Source organism: Argiope bruennichi, chromosome 3, assembly GCF_947563725.1.
Source record: "Argiope bruennichi chromosome 3, qqArgBrue1.1, whole genome shotgun sequence".
Taxonomy (NCBI): Eukaryota; Metazoa; Arthropoda; class Arachnida; order Araneae; family Araneidae; genus Argiope; species Argiope bruennichi.
In genome coordinates this window covers 121,139,436-121,153,855 of record NC_079153.1, presented here as the reverse complement: position 1 = coordinate 121,153,855, position 14,420 = coordinate 121,139,436, and the positions used below count along the sequence as shown (strand labels likewise).

General features: G+C 29.8%; 1 protein-coding gene across 1 annotated transcript in view; it reads right to left on the bottom strand.

The window, feature by feature from the left end:
• The window catches only part of LOC129964107 (5'-AMP-activated protein kinase subunit gamma-1-like), a 190,033-nt gene that overhangs the window by 150,882 nt on the left and 24,731 nt on the right, over positions 1-14,420 (bottom strand). The gene's annotated exons all lie outside the window — the stretch shown is intronic.

Genomic DNA, 14,420 nt, shown 5'->3' with positions numbered 1-14,420 from the left:
AATTATATTCATACATTATTGACCTTCGTGTGAGATTATTTGTGTGTTTTAAATTAATAGGAGCTAGATTACATAATTGATAAACTGAATACATATTTCAGTAATTGCTACATTATTTTTTTAAAAAAATCTCAAGGACAAGATCACACCTACATTCATTCTATGCACTGTAATACATATATGAGTAGCAAACTTTAATTATGAAATTAAAACACAATAATATCTACATGAAAGTTTCTAGGTTGGCAGCTGAATATAATCCTTTGCAATTCCATTTAGCCAATCAATAAGCGCACGTCTAAATAAAAATTTAATAAATGCTTGATATTCTTTATCTCAATTTCTGTTCTTAAAAATATATAAGAAATTTAAATAATATGTATTGTTAAGAATTTACAGTATTACTTCCCAATGCAGTTAGTCTCATAGTAAACAAGCAAATCACAAAAATTTTAAAGGACGGTGAACGGATGCCAAGTCAATGCTTTGCTGACTAATTGGCGATGAATTTGGCGAAAAAAATAAAGGTTCTGGAAAACACAAGAATTATGAAGATTTTTTTTTTTTTTTTTTCGAGAAAGAGAGAGAGACTCGAAATCCGCAGATCATTTTAGAAGATTCTATGCTTAGTTAGAAAACTTCTATAAATGCGATAATGCGAAAGCTAGTCAGTCTAGTGTATTCTATCTTTGAAGTTTAATACTGTTTCAGCACTGTTGTGTGGTATTCTATTTAATTAATGATTTGCTATCTGATAATGTGTTGTTCATCTCTGCAAGGTCTGTCATTGATAAGGCATTAGTTGTGTTTTGCTATCTGTGCTTCGATTTTCTTGTAGAATAAAGTATCGTTATTCGTTAATGAAAATATTGGGTTTCTCATCGAACACTCACCGGACAATTTTTCCTAATAATTCAGAAATATTTCATTAGCGCCAATAATGAAAAGAAACGTATATATTAAATAATTCCAACTACAGTTTAACCCTGAAACCTTAGCAACGCAATTGTGGAATTATTATTATCCATTGTATAGATATTGGTCAAGCAATAATTTAAAAGAAATCTTAATTTACTAATTCTATAAAAATGACATTCTTTAAGTAAACATGGGTTCCTCACATGCAAGCAAGGGAACCGCACACAGACTGAAGAAAAACGACGGAAATACTCTGTTTCCGGTGTCAGGGGTTGCCAGAATGTTCGCTTAAGGCAGAGATCTGTCATCCCATCCGGTGATGCAGTACAGTTTTATTATTGTGTGTAATAAACAAATGAATCGATCAAGTTATCAACTTTATACATGAAAGACTAGCTATGAGCAAGCAAGCTTTAAAAATGATGATTTTATATTTTTCAGTTCCTACAGATAAATAACTCGTTTTTCTTGCCTTAATACAATAAATAACCTGGAACTAGTTTCTATAATATATTGGAATTGCTCTTATTTCATATGCAAGAAGAATTTGTAAACTTTTTAAAAATTAAAACATATAATAAAGGGTGCAAGAAAATAAAATATGAGCAGTCAGCTATTTGTACTATCCTTAACATATTATAATAAAGATTGACGTATATTTTATTTCACACTAGTCGTGTTTTGATTACCAGTTAGTCCCTGGAAATATTGATTGTGTTTAATTTAAATTAAATCTATACAACTTTATTTTCACAATCCTCTCAATAAAGGAAAAATTTTCTTAATAAAAAAATGAGTCCCATAACATCATAGCGCTATTAAAAACTTAAAGGTAAGGTATTTCAAATAGTCAGTTGTCTTTGATAATTTCAAAGGCCGATTCCTCAAATAAACTGTTCAAATAATTAGTGGTATCTTTCTTCCGTAGTTTTCTTGAAGAACAGAGGGAAAATAATAGAATTGAATATTTGACTAAGCATTTCAAACAGTTTGAATCCCACTGCAATAATTATGAAAACTGTCAAAATCCAGGAAAAATACTAGACAACAATTAAATCAGAATGAATAAAATAGCCAATTTTTTAGTTTGAAAATTGCTTAAATATCAAATTTGTGCTACAATACAGTGAGAAAAAATTAAAAATTTCTTTTAATTTTAATTAAATAAAATTAAAATTTAGAAAATCGACAATTTTAATTAAATAAAAAAAATTTAAAAATTGCCTGTTTTAATAAATAAAAGTTTTAAAAATTACCAATTTTAACCCTTTAATGTGCCATTTTTTTCTAGTCATATTATGTTAAAATATTTTTAGGCTTGAAATTAGAATAAGAAAAGGGATTCACTTAGTTTATTAGATACATTTAATTTGATTGATTAATTAATTTGGTTAATTAATAATTAAGTGACGAACCAAGATACATCATTTTGTGTGAGATAAAGAGCTGAAGCATCTAAGTATCTTTTTTTCTAAAAAAATCTGTCAGAACTTATGCCAACCTAAATAATTTCATACAAAGATTGATAAATTTGGTGGGAAGCATACTTCCCACGGCCTTAGAAAGGATTAATTAAATATTTTTTTTAAAAAAGTTCATCTTGAGATGTACATTCTCACAACCAAAAGTATATATTTACTGAATTCGGTAGTTCTAGGTCTTGTGATCTGTTATTTAGAGTGACATGCACATACACTTTAACACTTCTCGTTATAAATGTAAATTAAAGCAATCATAAACGCACCAACATATAACACTTTAGTCTGCTGATATAACAAAATCTATCAATAGAGAAATCAGTTTTTTTTAATACATATATAGACAAAAAAAAGGCATACACGTCACTTTTTTCTGTTAACTATAAATGGAGATTTCAAATGAGACATTTTTCGCAACTGCAATGACTTAACTTGCATTCTTTTGTAATATTAGACATAATTACTAGTGACTCAGCACACACATTCATATTATGTCATCCATCCCAAATGACTAAAATAAACTTTTTTTTACTATCGAAATATATTTTCGTTGTTAGTAGTTAGATTTAACTTTCCAAGATTTAGTTTACACAATTCTATGATAGAACTAATAATGCGTTAAGGAAAAAAAAATCCCGGTTGAAAGCACAATGCACAGTTATATATAGAAAGTCTAATGAGAATTTAAATAAACGACTTAAGTTTTTCACAGAAATAAAATTGCTGAATATCAAACATGTTTATGTCACCTCGTCACTCAACACGTGCCATAAAAAATGAGAAGAAGGAAGAAAGGGGTGTATTTACAAGAAGAAAGATAAAAACATCGAATTCCGTCTACCAGAATGTTATTTCTGCACGCAATAGGCAACTTTATTACAGGTGTTGCCATTTCTTCCATGAAAGATCAGCGTATCTTATTTTTTTATCTGAGATACAGCACGTTCTATCTAAATATTTTTTCTAATAACTAATAATAAAATGAAATTTATATTACAGAAAAGTCTTCTCAATTAAGATATTCTAAATCGGACAAAGATGTTAAAAATATTTTTAACTGTTTAAAGAATACTGTTAATTATTAAAACTAATCCAAATCTCACATTGGCATTCCCTAAATGATGAGTTGTAAAATCACAAATGTAGAATACATCTCCAAGAATCTAGGGATACAAAATCTCAGAACATCCAAAATATAAATTGTCTATGTCTATGTCATGGCCTGCCATGAATTAAACACAATGATAAAAAAAAAAATTCCAACAAAAGTAAATTTAAAATCGTATTACCCTCTGATTGCCCTAAATACAGCCAGCCCTCTAATCATTCATGTCTAAATATATTAATTAAAGTTTACGAAAATAAGTAACGTAACTTCATTATGATTACCGTATTTTTCCAGAACAAAAAACATTGTGAAATCCATTCTTGGTAAAACTTCACCGACACTCAGATAAACTTAAAAACCGATTGTAACAAATAATAGTCTACTAAGAGAGAAAAAAAATGCCGAATGAAGTAATAACGCCCAAATCGCCCGCGAAGACAGAATATAATGAATCACCATATTGTTACAAAAATTTTTCTTCTACAACAAATACCGCTAATCAATTGTAATAGCGCAGCACATTTAATTGCTAATTCAGCAGCTTGCTTGCTTGCTGTTTTAATCCTCTCCAAAATCCCTACTTGTCGGCGACTCCAACTTTCACACACGACTTCTCTGACGATCCACACAACAACTCGGACGATCCACACAACTTCTGACTATCCACACGACTTCCCTGCAGATTCAGATTGCCTGTCTTTTATAGTTCCGGGAGGCGGGGCTGGAATCTTCAGACCAATCAGGGCGTACTTGGCTGTATCTCGGGTCTTAGTGGATGGATCGTGAAAGTTCACGAACTTTCCAGTAGTATCCATTTGGAAATATGGACGATAAAAGAAAAGATAAAAAGTGTAAAAACTAACAAGTGGATAGAGTTGAATTGGGTTAAGGCCCATATTGGGATATATGGTAATGAAAAGGCGGATCAATATGCAAAGTTGGCGGCACAGAAAGAGGGTGTTGGTATGGTTGTCCCCAAATCAAATGGTGTCTTAAAATGGGAATTAAGAGAAGAAATAAAGCTGCAATGGTTTGACAGATGGTATATGTCCAAAAACGGAAGAGTAACTTTCGATTTTATTCCTAATCCAGAAATAAAAATAAGAAGATACCATCCACTGATAATTCAAATTATATCAGGACATGGGAGATTTCCTGCATATTTCCAAAGATTTGGAAGAATGCAGGACAATAAATGCATTTGTGGAGGAATCGGTACTGTTTACCACTATTTAAAGGAATGTATTGAAATCCCGGAGTTAAGAAAAAATCTGAAAATTATAAATAATGACTTAAGTACAGTACTGATGGTACCAGGTAATCTTAAAACTCTGAAGGACATGATGTCAAAAATTGTCAGTTTTTTACCAACTATTCGATAGTTTGTAGATAAGGGAGAAGGACAATAATTGACCACTTTGTGGCCAATTACCTCGAGAGAATGTCAGTTTGACAAATCGGTCAATGCAAGGATGGACAATACTCAAGATAGCAGTCGGCCACAACAAATCCTGTCGATACTGCTACGTTCAGTGGTGGCGGGGTGGTCGGCTGTACGCAAGAAGAAGAAGTAGTATCCATTTAGTCGCCAAACACGCCAAATTCGTCGCCAAGTCGCCAAATGGTCGCCAAGCTCTCAGGTCATTTACGCGGCAGCTGCTCATCACAGATCTTACAACGGTCTTTCTCAAGATGACACTATTCATGCCGGGTAGCAAAATTACAGATTTGTAACCATATATTCAAAATAATAAAAACTCCAGACCTCAGCTAATTGACCTTTGTTACAATAAACCATAAAATAATGAAAATAAAACGATAAGTGTACCGTCCCATAACCAATTTTTTCCCAAGCTTAGCTTTATTGCCATACCCATAAATCAATCATTTAAAAAAATAGATTTGTCTGAACCAAAGTAGAAGTTGAGATTTGCGCGTCCGATAATGATGCAGAAAAAAATGGGCGAGGATATTTTATAATTAGTACATAGTCAGTATACATAGTCATTACAAATGGCGGTGGACGATTACATATACTGATATTCTTACACATTCGAACCATTGTCGATGCATGTTAATAAACTTCAGTGGAAGAACTAAGAGAAGCTGAGGAGACACAGTAAGAGAGCCGCACCTAACGATTTATGTGCGGCTCTAAATAAATAAAATTATTTAACTACATAATAACAAATAAAACTATACAGCTACATAATTTTATGTAAATTTAGTATTGGTATTATTTTCTTACCTCATTCTGAATGAATGCACTGTCGTTTTAAGTTCAACGGTTTATTCATATGTGCTATTACATAAGCCTTCTCGCATTTTGTGAGTATGAGTTTTGATATACATATATTTTAATAATCACGCATGATTTAAAAATTATAGTTTTGTTTCAACGTAACAAAACATTTTTATATAACCTGGCGTAACAGTCAACCTACAATAAAATGAAGCACTATATACAGCAACTTCACTCTAATTTGACTTTTGCACTGAACAAAACGCTCCATAACCCATAGGAAGCTTTAACTGTTGTTTATCTTAAAAACTCTTTTACGAATGAAACATTGAGAACTTTCAATATCAGGTATTCATCTGAAAGCTCTACTAAGCTAAAGTTGCAAAAAAAGAAAATTTCCGATTGAGTTACTCAAGTTATTTTTAGATTAAGCAAGAAAAATATTCGAATTAAACACTTCCCTTTATTGCAAAATACAGGTGCACATTTGGATTTGAATATTTAAATCTACTACTTACCAAACCTTGGGTCTCCGCATTTTTAACACGCGATCGTGTACATAAATTTTCTGCAAAATTGTTTCTACACAAATATTCGAGAAATTGCGCCAATCAGCACTAAGCCGCTAACCTAGCGATTCCGGAAACGAAGCGTTTCGTAGCGACACGACCTTCGGTTTGCAAAAGCTTATGCAGGTGTCCTCTTTAGAGGATGTCCTTGACATTGGGAAATAATGATACTCGCAGATTAAAAGCGTTTTCTGTGGATGCAGCACAAATTAAATCAACCCCGCAGGTGACGTACATGAAAAAGAGGTCGCATTTCAAACATTATGTTTCCAGCAAAAGAATTAGAATAACTAATTTTATCATCATGTGCATAGTTTAAATCGGATAGGTCATAAATTGGAATATCATAAAAATTATTATAAAAACCTTTTTTGCCCTATTTTGGTTATTTATTATCCGATTTCTAAGTAAGTCATATTAGGGAAGTCAAATAAAACTTTCATTGATTTTTGTTCTTCACCCTCTTGAGAAGAAAGATTCACTTTTTATTTATTAACTAGCCGCCTTTGGCTACCAGCCGGTTCGCCAATCTTAATGCTCGTAAAAATTTTAATAATTAACTATTTTGTGTAATTCCTACTTTAATAGCTTCTTCAATAAAATATTTTAAAATTTCAAATTTCAATTCACTCATAATATTATAAATGCCTTCAGTCATAACGTAATATGTATCTGTCCAATTTTCTGTTAGCTCCCGAAGAATTTATGCTTTAAATTAAAGTGGAAAGGATTAATCTGCAATTAATATAATAATATTTTTTTCTGAAATAAACTTTTTTTTTTTTTTTTTTTTTTGTAATATGATTACTGAAAACAGAGTCACTGAACATTTAAACCTTATGGGCACTAAAGAATATCTTTCTTAATTTATGTAATATCTCAAGAATTTGCCAACAAAATTTTTTCAGATTCATCTTGAGCAGGTATATTAATTAACAATGTTTAATTTTAAATGCATCAAACACTAAGAAAATAAACAGAATCGTTTAAAATAATCGGTCGAAAACAGGTAAAAAAAATTACTTAAAAAACGATGAACTTAAACTAACATAAATACAATTTAATTACAAAAGCATACAACTAACCTAAAAATAATTTAAATCGAGTCCGCTTCCGTTGAAATTAGATGTAAACAATCAGAATACAATGCGCATGAGTGAATTTTCAACGCCAGTTACGGTAACGCAAATGCGTGAATTTTTCTACGCCAGTTGGGATAACACTATGCAGATTAGAAATTTTTAATTTCCTTTAATCTGTTTTATTTTAATTCAAAAGCACTTCAGAATGAATCTGAAAGATCGATTAATTAAAAATGTTTAATTTTAAATGCATCAAACATTAAGAAAATAAACAGAATCGTTTGAAATAATCGGCCGAAAAATGTTAACCCTAGCCTCATTACTGTTGGAAAAAAAACTGAAGCCTTACTCATTTGGCGGTGGGGAAAATGGAAGATTTTTTTGGCGGGAAAGTTAGTTTTTAATTAATAATTAAAATTCTAATTCAAAATTCAAAAAAAGGGACCCCAGGTGCACATTCCCGACCTCTAAGGTATACATGTACCAAATTTGGTAGCTGTCGATCAAATGGCCTGGCCTGTAGAGCGCCAACACGCCCACACACACACACACATTGAGCTTTATATAAGTATATATAGATTAATTCGAGGCTTCTGCCAATAAACCAGCATCTAAGAGCCTTTATACTTAATATTATACAATTTTAATACAGCACTTTATTATGATATTTACATCTATATTCAAAAAATAATAATTTTTTCAGGAAATATGAATTATTATTTCACTTAAACACAAATAAAATTATATATATGTGTAAGCATATAATTTTCTAATTAGAAGGCAGTTTCGAAGACATTGAAGAGACTTTCGATTTTTTGACATCATATTATTTTTCATTCCGGAGAAGCACGCATTATGTACAAACAGGAGCGACGAGCACACACACAACACAGAACGACTCAGAAAGAAATGAGGGCAAAACTCTTGAACATTTTATCCCTGGTCTTATATAACATGATATACTGATAGGGAAAATATTTCCCCATAATGTTTATATACAATGAGATTTCGATAGGGATTTTCGGTACACGCGCCAACGAAAGCAAGGGAAGCACAGGGATCTTTCTTAAAAGAATTTGTTAAGACAGCGGTATTTTGTCCCTTCACTCGGAGTGTGGGAACGTGAGGCTTTTAGCCGATTCAGCAATTTTACAAAGCTTCTGCTGAATTTATTAGATAGAAAAAATGGAATGAAATCAGGAAATAAGAGAACATTTTAGAATGAAGTTAATATGGAACTAATTAAGACAAAAAATTAGGAAATTAATTAGGGTTGAAATTAGATTTTAAAATACGTGTGTGTGTTTGTGTTTGTGTGTGTGTGTTTGTGTGTGTGTGTGTGTGTGTGTGTGTGTGTGTGTGTGTGTGTGTGTGTGTGTGTGTGTGTGTGTGTGTGTGTGTGTGTGTGTGTGTGTGTGTGTGTGTGTGTGTGTGTGTGTGTGTGTGTAATGATATCTCTTAATCTAAATTATATCCTGATTAATTCCCTAATTTTTTTTATCTTAATTAGTTTCATATTAACTTCATGCTAAAATGTTCTCTTATTTCCTGATCCAATTCCTACTTTTTTATTTAATTAATGCTACACGCGCTTTAAAAAATTTTAAATTCAACAGGTTCTCAAGCACTGAGTGAAAGATAAAAATCCTTAACGCTTAACACATTCTTTTAAAAATACCTAAATTTCCCTCTCCTAAATCTAAAAGAGTGAAATAAAAATTCACTACCAAAATCTCATTGTAAAAACCATTGAAGGGAAAATTTCGATCTCTTTCGCTCTTTTACTCTTGTGTCGCGATGTAGACTGACGAATTTCTTACCACTAATTCTTGTACATAAATTATGCCTCTCAGGATGGAATAAATTGAAGTTTTAAAATTTCAAAAGTTTCTTCTTCTATTCGGTCACTCAACTGCTGAAAGATGTTTTACACGCAAATATTATATAGAAATGAACATATAATGATTCGCTAAGATATAATATTTGATTTTAGCATAAGAAGATACCGCTGGATATGTCAGTTTATGAAAGAAAATAAAGGAAGTATGAAATTACAATCAATGAACTATTGAATAACTTCGAACATTTGCAACATAAGTTTTAATCAAAAAGTACAATTCCAACATCACACTTTATTGCACTTTTAAATAAGTTATTTCCTGGTTATCTTCTGTTTGAAATCACTTCGCTTACTTCTATTCAAACACTAGATTTTTTTTTTCACTTCAACTTAATTTTGATATACTTTACTTTTGTTAACAAGATGTCAATAAATAAATTGACAAAACTGTTCTGCCTTCTTTCAATTTATAATCTTTGTAAAGAAAATGCGAATCAATAAAATGACAAGAGGTGATCACCATTAGATCTGTTTCAATAAAATCAATAAATCAGTTTTAAATAAGTAATCAGTTTATCTGATAAACACAGAAATATGACCAGATACAAAAACAGAGCATAACTAATTGGAATATCGACATCCAAATATAGCTTTAGAGCTGCCGGACGGTGATAATAATTATTAACTGATAATTAAAATCCTATTAGAATTCAAACTCATTTTTGTTTTAAAACGTCAGACTTTGTTAGCGAAAATACAAGGTTAAAAAAAACAATTAACTTCCTAAACATATTTTATCAAATGTGATAAAGTATTTATCATGGAAAGTATGTTCAAAGCAGATCCATTATCAATCTGTAGAAGGATACAGATAAGGCATCGACGCTCGCACCGAGCATATTTTATCAGTTTTAAAGAGTTAGCAAACTATAAAAAGAAAAAATGAGATAGTGTTCAAAATATTCTGTTACAGGAATATATGAAAAGGCTAGCCTCTTAATTTTAGATTTCTAATTTTGAAATCTAAAATATTAAGAAATAGTAAGAAATGTGTACAGTTTAATTGTAAAAAAAAGTATTCATTTAAAATTAAATAGGTTTGGATTTGGGAAAGAGATGAATATGTTTCATACGATTCTCAGTTATCTAAAAAAATCTGAGAACTATGTTTTCATACAATTAATCTAAAAATTGTATACTTAAACAAATTCAAAGGAATTAATTAAATAAGTCTCAAATTATAAGTTCGTGAAATGTTTACAATCGCATCCAGTTAATTATTAAAGAAAACATAGAGCGAATTTCAAAGAACAGGGGGAAAAACTAATCTTTTTTTAAATCTTAATCGAGCATCCATCACAAACTCTACTGAAATTTTATTTCATTCCAGTGTATTTTAATATTTTAAATAATTAATATCAAAATGTTTTTTATGTTGCCGTTTCTATATTTCAAACTAAAATGTATATTTTATTTTGTTGACCGTAATTAGGTTTTTTTACTTTTACATTTTCTCGTATACGTGGTATAGAAAATACAGTAAGCGTCGAAAGATTTCGAATTCGAGATTTCGACGAAATCCCCACGTTTTAGACCAATCTAAATTCGAAAAACACAATTTTGAAAATGTCCGTCTGTCTGTGTGTGACAAAGATAACTTAAAAATGCTTTGAGCTAGACGGTTAAAATTTGGTATACGACCTTTACACCAAATTTTCAAATTTATATCAAATTTTAAGTAAAATCTGTTTTGCGGAAGTTCGTCTGTTCTCCTGTATAAATATAAGTTAGCATGATAATTATAATAAGAAGGGAGCTAGATAGATAAAATTCAGTATACAGATTTAACGTCTATAGTGTAAATACCTGTCAAAGCTTGAGCCAAATCCAACTACGAGTTTACTGTACTTTCAGAAACAAGTATACGCGATAGTTCAAATATATCATATATAACTTAACTTAATACTTAATATATCATATTTGGTATGGGATTTTGCAACTACAAGTGCCATTTTGTGTCAAATGTTTATTTCAATCGGTAAAGAAAAACGTGTCAAAAACCAAAATTCGATTTTTGGATACTTTAATGTGTGCCAGGGATAAATCGCCAAAAAAAGTAGCCAAGGATGACACAATAGATTCAGCAACGATGCTAAATTCATGCTTAAAGTTATTACGTAACTATTGCACGCCTATGCCATGTAAGTGTAAGGCGTTCACTGGTATAACAAGTTTATAACAAAATATGCGAGAAAGTTTTGGAAAGAACACTTTCGCAGATTTATTTCTTGCAACGTCTTCCCTTTCTTTTTATTATATATATATATATATATATATATATATATATATATATATATATATATATATATATATATCGTTTTCCTCAAAATGAAGATAATGATAACTGTATTTCAAGCTACTTAAACAGAATGGTAGGAAAGAAAATTACTATTTCAGCAGTTTTAAGCTACACATTTAAGATTTGAAACTCAAGAATCATGTTTCAATAATATAACTCAAAAATCAATTACAAACATCAACATGACGGTGGCATACTGTATTTTTAAATATCTCTTTAATAGAAAAATATAAATTAACCACTATTAGCTCCAAAAATACTTTGACAATTAATTATTAAGACTTCGATAATTTATTAAACCATTCAGCAATTCCTCAAAACAGATTAACTTATTAATACTCCTCTTTATCGCAAATAAAGATAAAACTTATTAATTTATTCCAGAATAAGACACACAAAAGTGTGGGCATTATAGTTGGTAGTAATGCTTTACAAGGTCTCTATTGACTGACATTTGTCATAATCTCTATATATTTATCGGACACTCCAAATAATAATTCAGATTACATTTGGGCGGCCTATGTTTACATGACCGAAAATGCTCATTCGTACGATAAGAGCAATTGTCTGTCAGCTCGAAAATGAGCACAATGATATTTTTTTACCTTTTATTAAACTAAAATTCTTATATTCAATACTCGATTTCGCACATTCTTTTCATTAGATCGAAATTCAATAAACAATATTGCAGTAACAATAAATTTTTTTTGTGTCGTTATTAATGAAAAATAAATATTTCATTACATAATGAATAATTTGTTCATTTATTAAGAGAAATAATTAGTCAATGAATTTAGCCCAAGTCGACCTCCGCTTCATAATTATAAGTGTAAATTTAAGAATATATAATATAATTCATCATTATATAAAGAATTAATGTATATAAAAATTTTAATCATTTTTGTGCGAATAATGAAGCAGAATTTTTAAAAAGTAATAATAATAAATAATTTTCACAAAGAAAGGAAAAAAAAGGAAAAAAATGAAAGCAACGATTAGTCACAAACCAGTCTCAGGTCAGTACTGTTTGCAGCACTATTTAAAGAGCAGTCAATTCAGATGTCATTTCACCAACTTCATAACAGCCATTGACAACTCATCGTCATCTTAAACAGGAAATGGCGTATAATACAATTTAATAAAATTTAGAATTAAATTGTAATTCATTTCAAGTTAATTAGATTAAAACTAATTATGCCAAAACAGAGTGCTAAATTAAACTCAGAGGATGAAACCTAGAGATCATGATTAAATTTTCCTAACTGAAAGCCTATCTTAATTACTCTAGTAATATGTATTATTATACAGATTATGATGAGGTGCAAAGTTATTAGGCAAAATCCAACAAATATGCAAATAAATATTTAAAAAAAATAAAATAATAATTTGGCAACAATTAAATAATCCGTTGTATAAAAAAACAAGAAGAGAAAAAAAAAAAGGCCTAGAATAAAAATGCATATTACTAGAGTATTTAGTATTAGAGGCTAATTTCCAACCAATCAGATTAGGCAACTGTCTAAAACTTTACTTTCCAGATTAAAAATTAAATAAGTACATAAAAATAAAGCTTTTATGAACAACATAACATTAGGATAATATTAACACATTCTCAAGCATATTTTATCAGGTTCCTATATATTTCATTGTTATTAGAATATTTATAAAACCAAACATCAGCTTCAATAATATTGAGTAGGAATGTGGATGCTAGACAATCTAGAGTCATAGTAGATAAATAAAAACAAATCTATATTCCCAAAGTGAATAAAATAAAAATATATTAATCTAAAATAAATTACTAACGGAATGAATGCATTCTGAAATGTGAAATTCAATATAAAAAAAATTTCTAGTGAAAGAGTGACCTCATAATATGCACTGTCAAAAACCGAAAAATACCTAAAACCACGATTGGTTGTGATATTTCTTTCAGATTGATTGCTATGTTAAAGAGCCCATGATTTAAGTGCATGAAGAATTTCTAAAATTTTAAGCAGAATTTCTCTGTAGCATCTTTTTTTAAATTTAAATGTACTAAATCTTCTCTAATGAACCCGGATTGAAAATGTGAGAAATTAAAGAATAATCGATATTTTTATTAAAAAAATCTTGACATTTTTTTTAAATCCAGAACAAATAGTTGAAAGCTGATATTTTCACCGATAATACATAACTGTAAATATAAATACTAATATAACAAAAGTTGGAAATTTAAAATTTAACATTTTATTTACTATTTTAAAAACTAATTAACATTTTAAATCAGTTAATATTTTTTTAAATATGAGCTGATTACTATTAAGTAAAATTCACAACAATCCGTGAGATATAATAAAAATTCAGAACATTTTAAAAATCCGAAAAAAACAGTTAAAATTCGGAATTGTTCCGAAATTCTGGTTTTTTTTTTATTAAAGTAGATTTCAACATAAAAGTCGCAAGCAAAAATATGCGGGATATAATTTTTGAGAAACGTGACTATCAATCTTAGACGGGGGAAAAAAAGAAATATATCATAACAAAAATATACATAATTTGTTATGGAACATTAATCAAGAGTATTCTGTCTAACGAAAATTGTTACATCGGAATAAATTACTGCCCTGACATCCTTAATTCAAATTCTAGCGTAAAAAATGATTCTGAATGTACAGGCAGCGAATTTCTCTCAACATTTCTGAAATCTTATTTTGGAAAGGACAGGTGTTGTATTACACTTGATTATGTAATAGAAGTGAAGTAGCTGTTAATGCCACCTGTTGGTAATAGACAAAAAAAGAGGGTTTTTTTTCCCCCTTCTGCTTCCTTTTTAGAAAGAAAT